The 19,801-nt window shown below is 46.6% G+C and overlaps 1 pseudogene across 1 annotated transcript in view; it reads left to right on the forward strand.

Moving 5' to 3' along the window:
- LOC309622001 (uncharacterized protein C2orf78 pseudogene) overlaps positions 1 to 19,257 on the forward strand; it is a 57,663-nt pseudogene extending 38,406 nt beyond the window's left edge. Inside the window, exons 2-3 of the transcript in view lie at positions 15,312 to 16,003; positions 17,350 to 19,257. The product of the transcript in view is annotated as an uncharacterized protein C2orf78 pseudogene (transcript). The remainder of the gene's footprint in view (positions 1 to 15,311; positions 16,004 to 17,349) is intronic.
- The last annotated feature ends 544 nt before the right edge of the window (positions 19,258 to 19,801 follow it).

Genomic DNA, 19,801 nt, shown 5'->3' on the forward strand with positions numbered 1-19,801 from the left:
GCCTTAAAGGGTACCCATGTAGAAAACGAAATCAGACACTTCTCAAGAGTGTTTCAACAGAAACATAGAAAAGCCAGGGGACATAGAAAACTAGCAATATATACCAAGATGTTTCATCTCTAATGGTCTCCCTCCACTAGGATTTCGACTAGTTGAAAAGAGAGAATAGGGAGAGAGGATGGAGAGTACTGGGCTCTACAGGGAGGCACAGAGTCGAGCGTAAGGAAGTTTAGGATGGTTTTCATTAGCACAGGCCAACAGGCACCAAGAGATGGGAGAAAATGTAAGAATGAAGAGGGAAAGCATAGAGGAGCTCTCAAGAAAAACGGAGTTTGCAATGGAATGCTGATGGGAACCAAAGATTTTCAATTAAAGCAGAAACAGCACAGAGGGAAACCTGCTCAGAGCAGGGCAAAACCAAGTTGATGGTAGCAAACCCTTACATTAACAGACTAAGAAGGAAAGTAAGGCCAGAACAGGGGATCACCAGGAAAGGCAGCTTATCAGAAAAGTCATACTCCGTTTTCTTTCTTTTATTGCCTCTCTGAATACAGTTGGCCACTTGACAGTTTTGAATATAAACATTTTAGAAATACGTTTTAGAAATGATGCCTCCTATAAACAAGCAACCACAGTGGTTATCTAGGGGGCTGCTTTTCAGTGTTTTATTCTTTCTAATTTTTAAACTAGGTAGACATTTCACCAATTCAACATTTTAAGTGATATCTTCTAAATTGAATCAGAAGGACTATTTTCCTTGGTGTGCTATGTAGGTTCTAAGGCAAGGCTGCTTTTCATTTTTACAGTTATTTCCTTCCTAACACAGAGAGCACATTGATCAACAGCCATCGTTCGCTTGTAGAGCTTAGCTACCGAAGAAGAAGAAGAAAAAGTCAAGCCCCACATCTCTAATTCCCCCCCCCCACTTAGGGAATTCCCTGGCGGTCCAGTGCTTAGGACTCGGTGCTTTCACGGCCAGGGCCACGCGGCGCGGCCAAAGAAACAAAACAAACAAACATCCACGTTTATCGAAAACCATATTGTGGAGTCCTGTGGATTTTCTTACATTTGAAAATCTTTTTTAATTGGATTCTAGGCATGATGGTTTTTTGAGGTTTTGGGATGCCATCTTCTTGGATGCTGAAGATGATTCTAATCTAAGTTCTAGGATAAATCCAAAAACCTTCCTGATACATTTTAAGCTTCCTTTCTGCTTATTATATAAGCTATATTCATTGAAATATATATTTCTCCTAGGCTTAATACCTCTTACTTGCTGGGTAAAAATATGAAGGAGCACAATAATGAAACTCTTTTACACTTATTATTTTGCTGTCTGCTTCGTACCGGTTTTCATTGAAATACTTGTCTATATGTGTTGTGGCTACCTATACATGCACATTTATTGCATTCTGTTGCTTGTTATGCATTTTTTACTGACATACCTTCTCTGTCTGTATGCATTGGCTAGGAATTCATTCACCTCTATCACCTCCATCGTGTCTTCTGGTTAATAGTATTCACTAAAATAGAGTGGGCAAAATTCACTTTCATAATATTGCATGGATAGTACAGAATGCCATTTGTTAGTAAATTCATTAGGCTTCGATACTTGCCACATACCCCAGTTTTCATTAATATCTATGGATTTCTTTTTCGTTAACGTAATATGCTTGTCATGATTTTTCTTTGTCTTTCTAGAACTTATTGTATCTTCCTCCATATAAATCATACGCAATAGATCAGCTTATTCATCTATTAATTATTACTGCTATTATTATTGGTGGTGGTGTTATAACCACTTTATAGGTGAGGAATCTGAAGTAATCAGATAACTTTTCCCTTTCCAAAAGCACTTAAGAAATCCACTTTCTGGTAATCATTTTGAGGTAGGATGAGAAACCAGGCTTGAAGAGGGCAAAAATGACTCTTTCAATTCACCAGTTGGACTGAGCTGTACGTCACCTCTAGGTAATAGCGTGGGAACTGCACAAGCAAAGGGAGACACTGAAGACGACCATGGTAATAGCCGTACTGTTTTCTAATGGACAAAAAAAATGCCTATATTATAAGTTCTATTTCTCCTGCTTTCTGGCAGTATCATGCTCAGAGTGGAGTCCTGGCAAGGAAGTCAGGATACTTAGGTTCTGAAACCTGGTAATGATACTAACATAATGAGAGAACTTGAACAAGTCAACCCGACCTCTCTGAGCCTCAGTTTCCTTACTCACGAAATGAGACTGAGAACATCGAAGTTCTCTAAGGGCCTCCTAGTTCTAAAATGCTTCCAGTCTAGGAAATAGCATAGAAGTCAATACGAGTGCAGGCTGAAGGGAAAGACAGGGCAGGGAGAAGGTTGCTTCCAGCCTAGAGAACAATCTCTGAACCACACCACTTGGCTCTTCTGCCCGTCTGTGCCCAAGATGGGAGCACAGGCAGTTAATAGAGAAGAGTGGAAAACTGCTCAGTCCTTACAGCCATCATTAACTGTCTGATTTTGGGTTTCTCAGGAAGTAGTGATAGTAGAGGTGTCCTGATAGCAAGAACCTTCAGATGATGCCGTTCCTCAAACGTAGTGAGAATTTCTCAACCTCCCTGAGTTTTTCATGACCCTCTTGTTCTTACAGAAAATTTCCAACATCCATCTCTACTTGGAACTCTAAATTCTCTGCAGCATTCTCCTCCTGTGGTGAGCAATGCAACTTCCCTAACACGAAGTGTCTGCAACTTCTCCAGAGTCTCTGCCCCTGCCGTCAGTTCGGCATCGGCTACCGGTACCCCTTTCCAGACACTCATGGGTAGTGCCTACCTTTACCAACATTCTAGCACGACTATGTTATCTGGAGTTACTGACCACAGCCAGATCTCCACTTCAGCTGCTTCCTATCCAGGTGTTCTTGAGTGGGACATCACAGCAAGCACTGAAAAGAATTCTTCTTCACTCGGAGACTTTACTCTGGCACTCACTGACCGCCACACAGCTGCCTCCTCCATGTTTCTGGCAGCCCAGTATGATAAAACTTCAGACGCCAAGAACATGGTCCCTCTACATCCATCGCTTTCTGCCAGCCTTGCTCAGGGAACACCATCTCAGATTCCAAATCAGGGGCAGAGCCGCCTGCCACTTCCCTGCCAGGAAGGGAGCCAGGTATATTACTATAACCAAGGCACACTGGGGTCTTTACTGTATGGAGAACTTGGCTCCTGCCCGCAATCCTACGGCTCGGCGTCATACACAGGAAGTCGGGCCTCTGGGCAACCAGAAATGGGAATGGGACTGAAGGAGATTCAGCCCACAAATATCCGACCACCAGCTTCCACCTCTGCAGTCTGCCACCCTGTGTCTGCTCAACGCATCACAGAAACAAGTTTTCAAGGTGAGTATAACAAACGCCAGAGAAAGTTGAAGAATGAGGTCGGCACTCAAAAATGGGGTCAAATCGACAGCTGGGAAGGGGTGTAGAGGCAGGTAGAATTTAGATCCTGAGCCTTTAATAACCACTACCTTCGCTCAGTGCCCTCTGTTTTTAGACTCTCTATGAGAACACCTAGGGCTTCCCTGGTGGCGCCGTGGTTAAGAATCCGCCTGCCAATGCAATGCGGGGGACACGGGTTCGAGCCCTGGTCTGCGAAGATCCCACATGCCGTGCAGCAACTAAGCGCATGTGCCACAACGACGGAGCCTGCATTCTAGAGCCCGTGAGCCTCAACTACCGAAGCCCACGTGCCTACAGCCCATGCTCCGCAACAAAGAGAAGCCACCGCGATGAGAAGCCCGCACACCGCAACCAAGAGTAGCCCCCGCTAGCCGCCAACTAGAGAAAGCCCGTGCACAGCAATGAGAGACCCAGTGCAGCCAAAAAAATAAATACGTAGAATAAATAAGTTCAAACAGTAAATAAATACATAAACATAAATTACAAAAAAAAGAACACCTAATGCAGGTGGGAAGGTGGGAGGGCCACTGTAGAGGTCATCTATGCTACATGTACAAGAACCCCGAGAGCACACCAATCGGTACCACACTTTTCACTGCTGTAGCCGATCGTTCCCCCTGTACTGCCACACTGTAGCACTCCCTTCCCTCATCTACTGCTATAGTCTCTTCGGAAGGTGTTTCAGAACTCTTGTTATGAGAGTGCCAGTTGAACTGTCCTCACTTCCTTCATTTATACCAGGATTGAAGACCTTGTGGTCCGAGATCCTGTCCAGAGAGCAAGCAGGCTAAGACTCTGTCTTTGTTGATGTATTTCATCAGCAAGGGCTCTACCCCCTCTCCTAGTTCATGGTGTGACGTGTTCTTGGCCTCTCGGGAAAGTGGGGAGAATGGAAAGGACCCTATATGAGAATGCTAGGCTTTGTAAAACATTTCAGGTTTTTAAAAATAAGACTCATTTTGTATTGGACTTATAACAGTCCTATGAAATACAAAGCGAGCCGAGAATCAGCGACAGGAAAGGCTCACCAGTAAGAATTACAACAGTCACCGCTTACCTCGTAGCATAGGGCACTGTCCATGATCCTTAAGAAGAGTTAGTAGAAATGCCTTGCCCATCTTGCCCCTGAACCCCTTGAAAGGTACACGACTGCTGTGTTGGTGTTTAGGGGGAGCATCTCACTTACCAGGGACTGACTTCTCCCTTGATCCCTTTGTAGGGATGGAGACCTCCCCCCTGGTGATGAAAAATTCCCTGGGATTGCAACCTCCAAGCCAGACGTTTTGTGTGACACAAAGTCAAGAACTCCCCAAGTCCTGCAGTAGCAGAAACAGCCACATACTTGAGAGTAACCCACCATCTGAACTTGGGGACATTTCAGTGACAGCTCCAGTCCAGAGTGCCAGGCGTCTCCTGGCCCTGCCTCCAGCTCCAAGCCAGGGACAAATAGAGAGTAAGCACGTGGATGATATCAAAACCAAGCTTTCAAAGCCTCTGGATGCCTACCAGATCCCAACAGAGAACCAAGATCCTCCACTACTCCCTTTAGGAATCCCTGATATTCACCAGCCGCTGGCCTGCACCGATCCCCTCAGCCAAGAGGAGCAGCCTGGTTCTGAAAATGCTGATCTGGGAGAGAACAGCCGGAGTCGTCAGGACCTAGGGACACTTGAAAATGGGATTGAACCTAGCAGTGGTCTTGCAGACATTACTACACTGGCGGAGGATATTCACCTTCCCCAGCTCTTTAATCCTTTGAAAGATCTTGATCAATCCCAAGGTCCCAACGTGATCAAAGCTAAAGACACCAGAGCCATTAAGGTGAATCAGGTGCAGGAAAAGCCAAGTGTCATAAAGGTTCCCTCTGATCAACCCAGGAAGAACAAACAGAAAGCCTCTGAGCCTATCAGTGGCGCTCCCAAGGCCAAAATCCAGCCAAAGAATCCAGAGTGCCTGTTAGGGGGAGAAGTGGTTATATGCCACGCTGCAGTCAGTGACAGGGCTCCTGTGAACACGGCCAAGCACTCTCAAGGCAAACCTCAGAAAGCTGCATCCAGAAAGATCAGCAAAACTAAGAGCCACGGGCAGGAAAAGACCAAAAGGACCAGAGGGAGAAACAAGGCTGAGGAGAACAAGCAGTCAGGGAACAAAGTCAAGGCAGAAGAGAAGCCAGCAATCCCCCACACGAAGCGAAAGGAACACCAAACTGAGCTTCTCCAACAGAGCTTTCAAAAGCCTCGAACCTCCCTTGGCGTGCGCATGCTGGAGTCTGTGAAGGTTCTTCATGCGCTGGGGAAGAAGAATGAGACGAAAACTGGGCTCTCTTCCTGTCGGCTCTTGGGAAAGTCAAGCAACCCCAAAGACCCCCAGCCACCCCCAGCTATCCAGCCATGGCGGCATACCCCACGTGAGGGGAAGGGTCCTGAGAAAACGCAAGTCCAAGCCCAGAAACCAGACAGCAGTGCTGAAACAGAGTGTCCGTCTCCAGCCCAGTATGAGCGGCCTCCTCCTGGGAAGGTCAAGTTGATACCTCTGCCTTTTTCTGCCTGGGACAAGCCTCAAGCTCGACCCGCTCCTCGGAGGCCACAGTCTCTGGCCTCACATCGGCCTGCTGGGGCTTACCGTGCCCAGCCTGGTTCTACTGACTCAGCTCAACCTGCTGCAGCCAATTCATCCCAGCCAGCTCCTGCCTCTTTGCCAGGCCCCGCCAAACCAGCTCAGCCAACTGTGACCAACCCAACCCAACCGGCTTGGCCCAACCATACCCAGCCTCGTGTCCCTCAGTCTGCTGCTCCTAGGCCTGCACCCTCCAAAACTTCATCTGGCGCTCCTCTCCAGCGGGAGCCTGTTCCCCCTGCTGTGAATAAGCGCCAGTCCCCACCCAAGCTCCAAACCCACTTTCTACTCCAAGACTTCAGCAAGCAACGAGTTCCATGGAGGGAACCCAACGTGCCTGAGCCAGTCATGTCAAAGCCCATCGAACAAGAGCAGAGGCCAGAGCGAGAGGCCATGAAGAGGCGGGCTCAACAACAACGGGAGAATGCTGCCAGATACACCTCTTCGGGCAAGCTGCAATTTTTCACCGAGAGGGAAAACGAAATGGAAATTGCCGACTACTACGGATACGTCAAGTGAGAGCTGCTAGGATTCTTGGTGCCACCTTGGCTACCAGCTGTTCTTCCATACACAGGTAAGACAGGTATAGAACTGAATAAGTAAATGGAATACAATTAATAGACGAGTAACAAACCTTTCGAATTTTCAGATGCTGCTAACTGGGGCGTGAGAAAGGAAGGACTGAAAGTTGGATGGGAGAATGAAGGAAAGGGGTAAAAACTGAGCAAAGAGGAAGGAACTTGGCCCAGGGCTAGGAAGGCCAAAAGAGACGTATGGATTTAGGAAAGGAAGCAGGAGCGAGGATGAAATGGCAGAAGTAAAAAGCAGGGTCAGAGGTCTGGGTTGAAAGAACACAATTGGAGTAGAGTTGAAGGTGACAGAAGATGAGTCTAGGTTTACTAGGAGAAATAGAAAAAGTCTCTCGGGGACGCTGGCCTTAAGTCTCACAACCACCAGATAGGTATTTCAGAAAACAAGAGGTTCAGGACACATCTCTGAAAGGTCTGAGTTGCCTTATTCAGGTGTGACTGTAGTGGGGGAATAGGGAAATCTACCAGAGAAGTGGCTAGGGCTCAGAGTTATCCTAGGGGCAGCTGACGACAGGGGCAGAGCCAAGGGAACTGCTGGATCAGGAGGCCCACGAACAAAGCAGGGGCATAGCCGCCTGTCACTTCCCTGCCAGGAAGGAAGCCAGGTATATTACTATAACCAAGGCACACTGGGGTCTTTACTGTATGGAGAACTTGGCTCCTGCCCGCAATCCTACGGCTCGGCGTCACACACAGGAAGTAGGGCCTCTGGGCAACCAGAAATGGGAATGGGACTGAAGGAGATTCAGCCCACAAATATCCGACCACCAGCTTCCACCTCTGCAGTCTGCCACCCTGTGTCTGCTCAACGCATCACAGAAACAAGTTTTCAAGGTGAGTATACAGACGGCAGAGAAAAGTTGAACAATGAGGTCAGCATTCAAAAATGGGGTCAAATCGACAGCTGGGAAGGGGTGTAGAGACAGGTAGAATTTAGATCCTGAGCCTTTAATAACCACTACCTTCTCTCAGTGCTCTCTGTTTTTAGACTCTATATGAGAACACCTAGGGCTTCCCTGGTGGCGCCTGCCAATGCAGGGGACACGGGTTCGAGCCCTGGTCTGCGAAGATCCCACATGCCGTGCAGCAACTAAGCGCATGTGCCACAACGACGGAGCCTGCATTCTAGAGCCCGTGAGCCTCAACTACCGAAGCCCACGTGCCTACAGCCCATGCTCCGCAACAAGAGAAGCCACCGCGATGAGATGCCCGCACACCGCAACCGAGAGTAGCCCCCGCTAGCCGCCAACTAGAGAAAGCCCGTGCACAGCAATGAGAGACCCAGTGCAGCCAAAAAAATAAATACGTAGAATAAATAAGTTCAAACAGTAAATAAATACATAAACATAAATTACAAAAAAAAAGAACACCTAATGCAGGTGGGAAGGTGGGAGGGCCACTGTAGAGGTCATCTATGCTACATGTACAAGAACCCCGAGAGCACACCAATCGGTACCACACTTTTCACTGCTGTAGCCGATCATTCCCCCTGTACTGCCACACTGTAGCACTCCCTTCCCTCATCTACTGCTATAGTCTCTTTGGAAGGTGTTTCCGAACTCTTGTTATCAGAGTGCCAGTTGAACTGTCCTCACTTCCTTCATTTATACCAGGATTGAAGACCTTGTGGTCCGAGATCCTGTCCAGAGAGCAAGCAGGCTAAGGCTCTGTCTTTGTTGATGTATTTCATCAGAAAGGGCTCTACCCCCTCTCCTAGTTCATGGTGTGAAGTGTTCTTGGCCTCTCGGGAAAGTGGGGAGAATGGAAAGGACCCTATATGAGAATGCTAGGCTCTGTAAAACATTTCAGGTTTTTAAAAATAAGACTCATTTTGTATTGGACTGACAACAGTCCTATGAAATACAAAGAAGGCCGAGAATCAGTGACAGGAAAGGATCACCAGTAAGAACTACAGCAGTCACCGCTTACCTCGTAGCATAGGGCACTGTCCGTGATCCTTAAGAAGAGTTAGTAGAAATGCCTTGCCCATCTTGCCCCTGAACCCCTTGAAAGGTACACGACTGCTGTGTTGGTGTTTAGGGGGAGCATCTCACTTACCAGGGACTGACTTCTCCCTTGATTCCTCTGTAGTGATGGAGACTTCCCCGCTGATGAAAAATTCCCTGGGATTGCAACCTCCAAGCCAGACAGCTTTCCTATGGAATGACAGAGAACTTGTCAAGGTGAAACACCAGTCTGCGGGAGAAAGGGAGGAAGAGAATGATGGAAATCGTTTCTGGGAAACTATTTTTACATTATGTGTTGTTTGTTCCCGGTAAATAAACTGAAATCTTCTTAACAGTACAACAAAATCTAAACCACTAAAGCCAACAATACAGGAGTATAACGTTCGAAAAAAATTTCTTTGGCTGCGCAGCATGTGGGATCTTAGCTCCCCAACCAGGGATTGAACCCACGCCTGCTGCATTGGAAGCGCAGAGTCTTCACCACGGGACCACCGGGGAAGTCCCAGGACTATCACTTTTAAAGGAGAAGGTACAAACCCCTCGGTTCTATGAACTGGAGATTTTTAGTAAGAAGTCAATATATTTGTTGTTAGGCACATTTTATGTTAGGCTGTCTCCCTGCACAGGATGCAGGCGCCTTGAGAATGGAAGTCATATCCCTCTATAGTACGTCCCTCTTCTTTCTGCTTTGCAGTTTGCTGCTCCACTTGTTCAACCCCACCTAGTAATAACCTATACTTCCCTTGTTCCTGTTTTCCCATCTGGAAAACAGACAAAAGGCAACCAAACAACGCAAAGGTCTCAACAAATAAGGGATATCCAAAACCAGAGATGGCCAGAACTTCTGTACCCCTGATGAAATAGTCCTCATACAAAACCTGATAATCAAATTCCTTAATGCTAGGAATCACAGTGAAAAATAGTATCTGAACTGACTTCTGTCAGATGAGTGAGAACTAAGGTTAATTCAGTGTATCTGAAGCATAGAAAGTGAGGGCAAAAGTGGCACAAGATGGGGCTAGAGAAGCAGAGAGGATTCTAGACCACGCAGAGTCTTAAAGGCCAACAGTGTGTTTTCTATTCTCAAAACAATGCTTGTGAGCGATGTTTATGAGCAACGTTCCAACTTGCTTTGAAGGTTTCTTGTGTGAAGAGTGGATTGGAAGGAAACAAGATATATGGACACCAGTTAGGACCTAATCGCAACAGACAGGCAAGTTCAGTATTAGGAAGTTGAGGAAGAGCTGGCTGACAGATTCCAAAGAAATTCAGGAGATGAACTGAAGCGGGCTTAATGGGGTAGGAGATGGAGGAAAGGAAGGTCTTAGGGAATTCAAGGGTTTACTGCACACATGAGCAAAGTCTCAAAATTAATCATTTGAACGTACAGAGGCGGATCTCCCAAATGACACCGGTTAGGAAGCAACGGTACGCCCTTTAGAATTCCTAGAGACAACACAAATCAACTGTTTCGATGGAAAATTCGGCGGGACTCTTGATTTCCATGGGAATACAGAGAAAAGAGACACTGATCTGGCTTGCAGGTATATTTAGGAAGCTGTTAGCCGGACATCACCTACTAGTATCATGTAAGTAGGCCGTCCGAAGTAGGAAGCTTAGGGGAAAAACCTGGAGGAAAACTTAAAAGCTTAAGCCACACCTCTACACTACACCACCTTTCACAATTTCTTCTCAGATAAGCATCATCCCCATCAGTGAAGAAACTCGTTCGTACCTCATAATAGGAAAAACAGGCCTAAAGATTCAATGTGTGTCTTGGGAGGTCCCATCTATGCGATATCTTCCTGGGACCAGAAAAGGCCCCAGGAAGATCCATCTCTGCACCCCTGAAAGCTTACCACCAAGGAAAATGACTAGGTCCATAGATTTCCTCCCTCAAACCAGCTTACCTCACACATAGATCATTAGCAACTCCGCCCTTACTCACATTATCACAGTCACAAGAGTGGTTAGGGAGAAAAGCACTAACCAGGGGAACTAAAACAGAGGCAATCCAGGCCAAGCTGGGCTGGTGGCAGATATCTTGCTCCTTACGCTCGGGTGCATAATGCGACTCACCACAGTGCCTTTTTCACAGACCCTTTTGAACGTTTCTCCACAGAATCCAACAGCTCAAGTTAGTTCATGACGCTTCAAGGTCAACAATCGTCAAGAGAAAAACATGCAATATGTCTTACAATGTTGGATTCCTTACAAACAGGACAAGGAGATAACCATGTAGACAAAACCAGAGCATTTGAAAACATCTGTATTCTACAAACACACCAGTGAATGCTATAAATAAGGTACTATGACATAAAACAAAATGAAAACTAGATGTGAGACTCTTCTCTTCAGTGTACAGACTTCATGGCAGTTGCTGCACACTATCTAGCTACTTAGATCTTTAACTCTCTGTTCTGTTAATACCAAATGAGGCCCAAGTGTGTCAACCTGTTTCCCACAGAAACCAAAAAGTCTACATGCATCTCTTTTCTCCTGTGCCCTTTCACCTTACCTGCTCCCAATTCTCCACCAACGTCCTCCTCTTTCTCTAATTATTCTCCTCTTCATTTTGCTTGGCCTTGCCCCCAAGCATGCAAGACAGAGAGTCCTAGAGGTCCAAGATTCTAGAGTGGCTGTTTGCAAGGCGGAGGAGATTACAGTAACTGCCACACTGTATATACTTCTGTGCAAAGAAAAAGGGACAGTGTTCAGAATGTCTCTCACATATAACAAGAGCTGGAGATGGCAGGATACCTGTGTGGCCCAAGGAACTAGAGCTAGCAAATTATGGGCCAAACAATTGCAACCAAAGGCTGGAAGAGGAAAGGTCTGCAACCAGCTCTGTCTCCTAGCTCTCTGGTATTTGCTGCCAACGGGCAGAGTCTATTTCGTGAAGCATCAAGCACTGAAAAGAAGACTCCTGCTGCTGGAAGGTGACAGGAAGTAACGTCCAATGCAAGATCAAGGCTTGTCCTCGAAGCAATGCCCATAATGGAAGAAAAAAAAAAAAGAGAAAGCGGAAGAGAAACGTTAAGTCGCAAGTCCAACCTGGCCCCCAGCCTAGCCCAGCCCAAGGAAGGTAGGAGTCAAGGAGAAGAAACTAAAAGAGAAGAGCCTTGGACCACAACATTCTCCACAAGGTACACTCAACAAACTTCACCCTACTCTTGAACCAAGTTACAAAAAGAGCTTCTTAATCCCTACTTTGGCTCCTTAAAAGCTGCTATCAGTTCACTCATTAGACACATATGATTTCAGAACAACTGTAATAGTTCAAACTAGATGGCTCTTTCCTTCCTAAGGATTATTAATTAAAGAAGATCTATATAGCTCTAAGTATATGATACATAAAATAGAATACTCTGTAGAATATAAGTAACTCTTAGTTCAGTGTATTAATGAACGTCTGTAAGAAATGTTGCAATGATTTCCCTAATGGAAGAGCCTGGGGGAGGTAAATCTGTCTTCTAGGATTTCCTCCCCAGAGCTCAGAAACTCAGGTGTTGTTTTAGCTCTCCTACACTCTCTTCACCCAAGCCCGCCTTCCTGTTGGGGATCGGACCTCCCTATTGGCTCTCTCATACCTTTCAACTGCCTGCTTTGTGACATCACTCTCCTACCAAACCTACTACCACTTGGTAGAGCCTTGGGGTTTCCGTGGAGCTGTTTGGACCAGTAACCAGTGACCTCTGTACTGGACACGTGCGCCGTTCAGCTGCAGCCACTCGGACATCCTCTAGTGTTGTCTCCTCATCCCTTGTACCTGCAGTGGATGCTTCCTCTTCTCTGACCATGTCAGGTAAGAAAAGAAACTTTGGAAAGTTTTGCGTTCGATTTCTTTTGCCCCTAAATTGAGTAAGTAGGAGATTCAAAATAGCATGGAATAATGAGGGAAAGTATTGAACTACAAGTCTGGAGACCTAATTTCAGTTTTGACTTTGACGTTTACTATCTGTGTGACTTTGGACAAATCACTGGCTGTCTCACAAAGCCTGTTGCTTTCCTTAACTGTTACGTTAGGATACCACGTTGGGTTGATCACTCTGATCCCCTTCTTTTCCAGTATTGAGCCTTAAAGGGTACCCATGTAGAAAACGAAATCAGACACTTCTCAAGAGTGTTTCAACAGAAACATAGAAAAGCCAGGGGACATAGAAAACTAGCAATATATACCAAGATGTTTCATCTCTAATGGTCTCCCTCCACTAGGATTTCGACTAGTTGAAAAGAGAGAATAGGGAGAGAGGATGGAGAGTACTGGGCTCTACAGGGAGGCACAGAGTCGAGCGTAAGGAAGTTTAGGATGGTTTTCATTAGCACAGGCCAACAGGCACCAAGAGATGGGAGAAAATGTAAGAATGAAGAGGGAAAGCATAGAGGAGCTCTCAAGAAAAACGGAGTTTGCAATGGAATGCTGATGGGAACCAAAGATTTTCAATTAAAGCAGAAACAGCACAGAGGGAAACCTGCTCAGAGCAGGGCAAAACCAAGTTGATGGTAGCAAACCCTTACATTAACAGACTAAGAAGGAAAGTAAGGCCAGAACAGGGGATCACCAGGAAAGGCAGCTTATCAGAAAAGTCATACTCCGTTTTCTTTCTTTTATTGCCTCTCTGAATACAGTTGGCCACTTGACAGTTTTGAATATAAACATTTTAGAAATACGTTTTAGAAATGATGCCTCCTATAAACAAGCAACCACAGTGGTTATCTAGGGGGCTGCTTTTCAGTGTTTTATTCTTTCTAATTTTTAAACTAGGTAGACATTTCACCAATTCAACATTTTAAGTGATATCTTCTAAATTGAATCAGAAGGACTATTTTCCTTGGTGTGCTATGTAGGTTCTAAGGCAAGGCTGCTTTTCATTTTTACAGTTATTTCCTTCCTAACACAGAGAGCACATTGATCAACAGCCATCGTTCGCTTGTAGAGCTTAGCTACCGAAGAAGAAGAAGAAAAAGTCAAGCCCCACATCTCTAATTCCCCCCCCCACTTAGGGAATTCCCTGGCGGTCCAGTGCTTAGGACTCGGTGCTTTCACGGCCAGGGCCACGCGGCGCGGCCAAAGAAACAAAACAAACAAACATCCACGTTTATCGAAAACCATATTGTGGAGTCCTGTGGATTTTCTTACATTTGAAAATCTTTTTTAATTGGATTCTAGGCATGATGGTTTTTTGAGGTTTTGGGATGCCATCTTCTTGGATGCTGAAGATGATTCTAATCTAAGTTCTAGGATAAATCCAAAAACCTTCCTGATACATTTTAAGCTTCCTTTCTGCTTATTATATAAGCTATATTCATTGAAATATATATTTCTCCTAGGCTTAATACCTCTTACTTGCTGGGTAAAAATATGAAGGAGCACAATAATGAAACTCTTTTACACTTATTATTTTGCTGTCTGCTTCGTACCGGTTTTCATTGAAATACTTGTCTATATGTGTTGTGGCTACCTATACATGCACATTTATTGCATTCTGTTGCTTGTTATGCATTTTTTACTGACATACCTTCTCTGTCTGTATGCATTGGCTAGGAATTCATTCACCTCTATCACCTCCATCGTGTCTTCTGGTTAATAGTATTCACTAAAATAGAGTGGGCAAAATTCACTTTCATAATATTGCATGGATAGTACAGAATGCCATTTGTTAGTAAATTCATTAGGCTTCGATACTTGCCACATACCCCAGTTTTCATTAATATCTATGGATTTCTTTTTCGTTAACGTAATATGCTTGTCATGATTTTTCTTTGTCTTTCTAGAACTTATTGTATCTTCCTCCATATAAATCATACGCAACAGATCAGCTTATTCATCTATTAATTATTACTGCTATTATTATTGGTGGTGGTGTTATAACCACTTTATAGGTGAGGAATCTGAAGTAATCAGATAACTTTTCCCTTTCCAAAAGCACTTAAGAAATCCACTTTCGGGTAATCATTTTGAGGTAGGATGAGAAACCAGGCTTGAAGAGGGCAAAAATGACTCTTTCAATTCACCAGTTGGACTGAGCTGTACGTCACCTCTAGGTAATAGCGTGGGAACTGCACAAGCAAAGGGAGACACTGAAGACGACAATGGTAATAGCCGTACTGTTTTCTAATGGACAAAAAAAATGCCTATATTATAAGTTCTATTTCTCCTGCTTTCTGGCAGTATCATGCTCAGAGTGGAGTCCTGGCAAGGAAGTCAGGATACTTAGGTTCTGAAACCTGGTAATGATACTAACATAATGAGAGAACTTGAACAAGTCAACCCGACCTCTCTGAGCCTCAGTTTCCTTACTCACGAAATGAGACTGAGAACATCGAAGTTCTCTAAGGGCCTCCTAGTTCTAAAATGCTTCCAGTCTAGGAAATAGCATAGAAGTCAATACGAGTGCAGGCTGAAGGGAAAGACAGGGCAGGGAGAAGGTTGCTTCCAGCCTAGAGAACAATCTCTGAACCACACCACTTGGCTCTTCTGCCCGTCTGTGCCCAAGATGGGAGCACAGGCAGTTAATAGAGAAGAGTGGAAAACTGCTCAGTCCTTACAGCCATCATTAACTGTCTGATTTTGGGTTTCTCAGGAAGTAGTGATAGTAGAGGTGTCCTGATAGCAAGAACCTTCAGATGATGCCGTTCCTCAAACGTAGTGAGAATTTCTCAACCTCCCTGAGTTTTTCATGACCCTCTTGTTCTTACAGAAAATTTCCAACATCCATCTCTACTTGGAACTCTAAATTCTCTGCAGCATTCTCCTCCTGTGGTGAGCAATGCAACTTCCCTAACACGAAGTGTCTGCAACTTCTCCAGAGTCTCTGCCCCTGCCGTCAGTTCGGCATCGGCTACTGGTACCCCTTTCCAGACACTCATGGGTAGTGCCTACCTTTACCAACATTCTAGCACGACTATGTTATCTGGAGTTACTGACCACAGCCAGATCTCCACTTCAGCTGCTTCCTATCCAGGTGTTCTTGAGTGGGACATCACAGCAAGCACTGAAAAGAATTCTTCTTCACTCGGAGACTTTACTCTGGCACTCACTGACCGCCACACAGCTGCCTCCTCCATGTTTCTGGCAGCCCAGTATGATAAAACTTCAGACGCCAAGAACATGGTCCCTCTACATCCATCGCTTTCTGCCAGCCTTGCTCAGGGAACACCATCTCAGATTCCAAATCAGGGGCAGAGCCGCCTGCCACTTCCCTGCCAGGAAGGGAGCCAGGTATATTACTATAACCAAGGCACACTGGGGTCTTTACTGTATGGAGAACTTGGCTCCTGCCCGCAATCCTACGGCTCGGCGTCATACACAGGAAGTCGGGCCTCTGGGCAACCAGAAATGGGAATGGGACTGAAGGAGATTCAGCCCACAAATATCCGACCACCAGCTTCCACCTCTGCAGTCTGCCACCCTGTGTCTGCTCAACGCATCACAGAAACAAGTTTTCAAGGTGAGTATAACAAACGCCAGAGAAAGTTGAAGAATGAGGTCGGCACTCAAAAATGGGGTCAAATCGACAGCTGGGAAGGGGTGTAGAGGCAGGTAGAATTTAGATCCTGAGCCTTTAATAACCACTACCTTCGCTCAGTGCCCTCTGTTTTTAGACTCTCTATGAGAACACCTAGGGCTTCCCTGGTGGCGCCGTGGTTAAGAATCCGCCTGCCAATGCAATGCGGGGGACACGGGTTCGAGCCCTGGTCTGCGAAGATCCCACATGCCGTGCAGCAACTAAGCGCATGTGCCACAACGACGGAGCCTGCATTCTAGAGCCCGTGAGCCTCAACTACCGAAGCCCACGTGCCTACAGCCCATGCTCCGCAACAAAGAGAAGCCACCGCGATGAGAAGCCCGCACACCGCAACCAAGAGTAGCCCCCGCTAGCCGCCAACTAGAGAAAGCCCGTGCACAGCAATGAGAGACCCAGTGCAGCCAAAAAAATAAATACGTAGAATAAATAAGTTCAAACAGTAAATAAATACATAAACATAAATTACAAAAAAAAGAACACCTAATGCAGGTGGGAAGGTGGGAGGGCCACTGTAGAGGTCATCTATGCTACATGTACAAGAACCCCGAGAGCACACCAATCGGTACCACACTTTTCACTGCTGTAGCCGATCGTTCCCCCTGTACTGCCACACTGTAGCACTCCCTTCCCTCATCTACTGCTATAGTCTCTTCGGAAGGTGTTTCAGAACTCTTGTTATGAGAGTGCCAGTTGAACTGTCCTCACTTCCTTCATTTATACCAGGATTGAAGACCTTGTGGTCCGAGATCCTGTCCAGAGAGCAAGCAGGCTAAGACTCTGTCTTTGTTGATGTATTTCATCAGCAAGGGCTCTACCCCCTCTCCTAGTTCATGGTGTGACGTGTTCTTGGCCTCTCGGGAAAGTGGGGAGAATGGAAAGGACCCTATATGAGAATGCTAGGCTTTGTAAAACATTTCAGGTTTTTAAAAATAAGACTCATTTTGTATTCGACTTATAAACAGTCCTATGAAATACAAAGCGAGCCGAGAATCAGCGACAGGAAAGGCTCACCAGTAAGAATTACAACAGTCACCGCTTACCTCGTAGCATAGGGCACTGTCCGTGATCCTTAAGAAGAGTTAGTAGAAATGCCTTGCCCATCTTGCCCCTGAACCCCTTGAAAGGTACACGACTGCTGTGTTGGTGTTTAGGGGGAGCATCTCACTTACCAGGGACTGACTTCTCCCTTGATCCCTTTGTAGGGATGGAGACCTCCCCCCTGGTGATGAAAAATTCCCTGGGATTGCAACCTCCAAGCCAGACGTTTTGTGTGACACAAAGTCAAGAACTCCCCAAGTCCTGCAGTAGCAGAAACAGCCACATACTTGAGAGTAACCCACCATCTGAACTTGGGGACATTTCAGTGACAGCTCCAGTCCAGAGTGCCAGGCGTCTCCTGGCCCTGCCTCCAGCTCCAAGCCAGGGACAAATAGAGAGTAAGCACGTGGATGATATCAAAACCAAGCTTTCAAAGCCTCTGGATGCCTACCAGATCCCAACAGAGAACCAAGATCCTCCACTACTCCCTTTAGGAATCCCTGATATTCACCAGCCGCTGGCCTGCACCGATCCCCTCAGCCAAGAGGAGCAGCCTGGTTCTGAAAATGCTGATCTGGGAGAGAACAGCCGGAGTCGTCAGGACCTAGGGACACTTGAAAATGGGATTGAACCTAGCAGTGGTCTTGCAGACATTACTACACTGGCGGAGGATATTCACCTTCCCCAGCTCTTTAATCCTTTGAAAGATCTTGATCAATCCCAAGGTCCCAACGTGATCAAAGCTAAAGACACCAGAGCCATTAAGGTGAATCAGGTGCAGGAAAAGCCAAGTGTCATAAAGGTTCCCTCTGATCAACCCAGGAAGAACAAACAGAAAGCCTCTGAGCCTATCAGTGGCGCTCCCAAGGCCAAAATCCAGCCAAAGAATCCAGAGTGCCTGTTAGGGGGAGAAGTGGTTACATGCCACGCTGCAGTCAGTGACAGGGCTCCTGTGAACACGGCCAAGCACTCTCAAGGCAAACCTCAGAAAGCTGCATCCAGAAAGATCAGCAAAACTAAGAGCCACGGGCAGGAAAAGACCAAAAGGACCAGAGGGAGAAACAAGGCTGAGGAGAACAAGCAGTCAGGGAACAAAGTCAAGGCAGAAGAGAAGCCAGCAATCCCCCACACGAAGCGAAAGGAACACCAAACTGAGCTTCTCCAACAGAGCTTTCAAAAGCCTCGAACCTCCCTTGGCGTGCGCATGCTGGAGTCTGTGAAGGTTCTTCATGCGCTGGGGAAGAAGAATGAGACGAAAACTGGGCTCTCTTCCTGTCGGCTCTTGGGAAAGTCAAGCAACCCCAAAGACCCCCAGCCACCCCCAGCTATCCAGCCATGGCGGCATACCCCACGTGAGGGGAAGGGTCCTGAGAAAACGCAAGTCCAAGCCCAGAAACCAGACAGCAGTGCTGAAACAGAGTGTCCGTCTCCAGCCCAGTATGAGCGGCCTCCTCCTGGGAAGGTCAAGTTGATACCTCTGCCTTTTTCTGCCTGGGACAAGCCTCAAGCTCGACCCGCTCCTCGGAGGCCACAGTCTCTGGCCTCACATCGGCCTGCTGGGGCTTACCGTGCCCAGCCTGGTTCTACTGACTCAGCTCAACCTGCTGCAGCCAATTCATCCCAGCCAGCTCCTGCCTCTTTGCCAGGCCCCGCCAAACCAGCTCAGCCAACTGTGACCAACCCAACCCAACCGGCTTGGCCCAACCATACCCAGCCTCGTGTCCCTCAGTCTGCTGCTCCTAGGCCTGCACCCTCCAAAACTTCATCTGGCGCTCCTCTCCAGCGGGAGCCTGTTCCCCCTGCTGTGAATAAGCGCCAGTCCCCACCCAAGCTCCAAACCCACTTTCTACTCCAAGACTTCAGCAAGCAACGAGTTCCATGGAGGGAACCCAACGTGCCTGAGCCAGTCATGTCAAAGCCCATCGAACAAGAGCAGAGGCCAGAGCGAGAGGCCATGAAGAGGCGGGCTCAACAACAACGGGAGAATGCTGCCAGATACACCTCTTCGGGCAAGCTGCAATTTTTCACCGAGAGGGAAAACGAAATGGAAATTGCCGACTACTACGGATACGTCAAGTGAGAGCTGCTAGGATTCTTGGTGCCACCTTGGCTACCAGCTGTTCTTCCATACACAGGTAAGACAGGTATAGAACTGAATAAGTAAATGGAATACAATTAATAGACGAGTAACAAACCTTTCGAATTTTCAGATGCTGCTAACTGGGGCGTGAGAAAGGAAGGACTGAAAGTTGGATGGGAGAATGAAGGAAAGGGGTAAAAACTGAGCAAAGAGGAAGGAACTTGGCCCAGGGCTAGGAAGGCCAAAAGAGACGTATGGATTTAGGAAAGGAAGCAGGAGCGAGGATGAAATGGCAGAAGTAAAAAGCAGGGTCAGAGGTCTGGGTTGAAAGAACACAATTGGAGTAGAGTTGAAGGTGACAGAAGATGAGTCTAGGTTTACTAGGAGAAATAGAAAAAGTCTCTCGGGGACGCTGGCCTTAAGTCTCACAACCACCAGATAGGTATTTCAGAAAACAAGAGGTTCAGGACACATCTCTGAAAGGTCTGAGTTGCCTTATTCAGGTGTGACTGTAGTGGGGGAATAGGGAAATCTACCAGAGAAG

Source organism: Balaenoptera borealis (genome assembly GCF_965194805.1).
Source record: "Balaenoptera borealis genome assembly, contig: HAP1_SCAFFOLD_1363, whole genome shotgun sequence".
Classification (NCBI taxonomy): domain Eukaryota; kingdom Metazoa; phylum Chordata; class Mammalia; order Artiodactyla; family Balaenopteridae; genus Balaenoptera; species Balaenoptera borealis.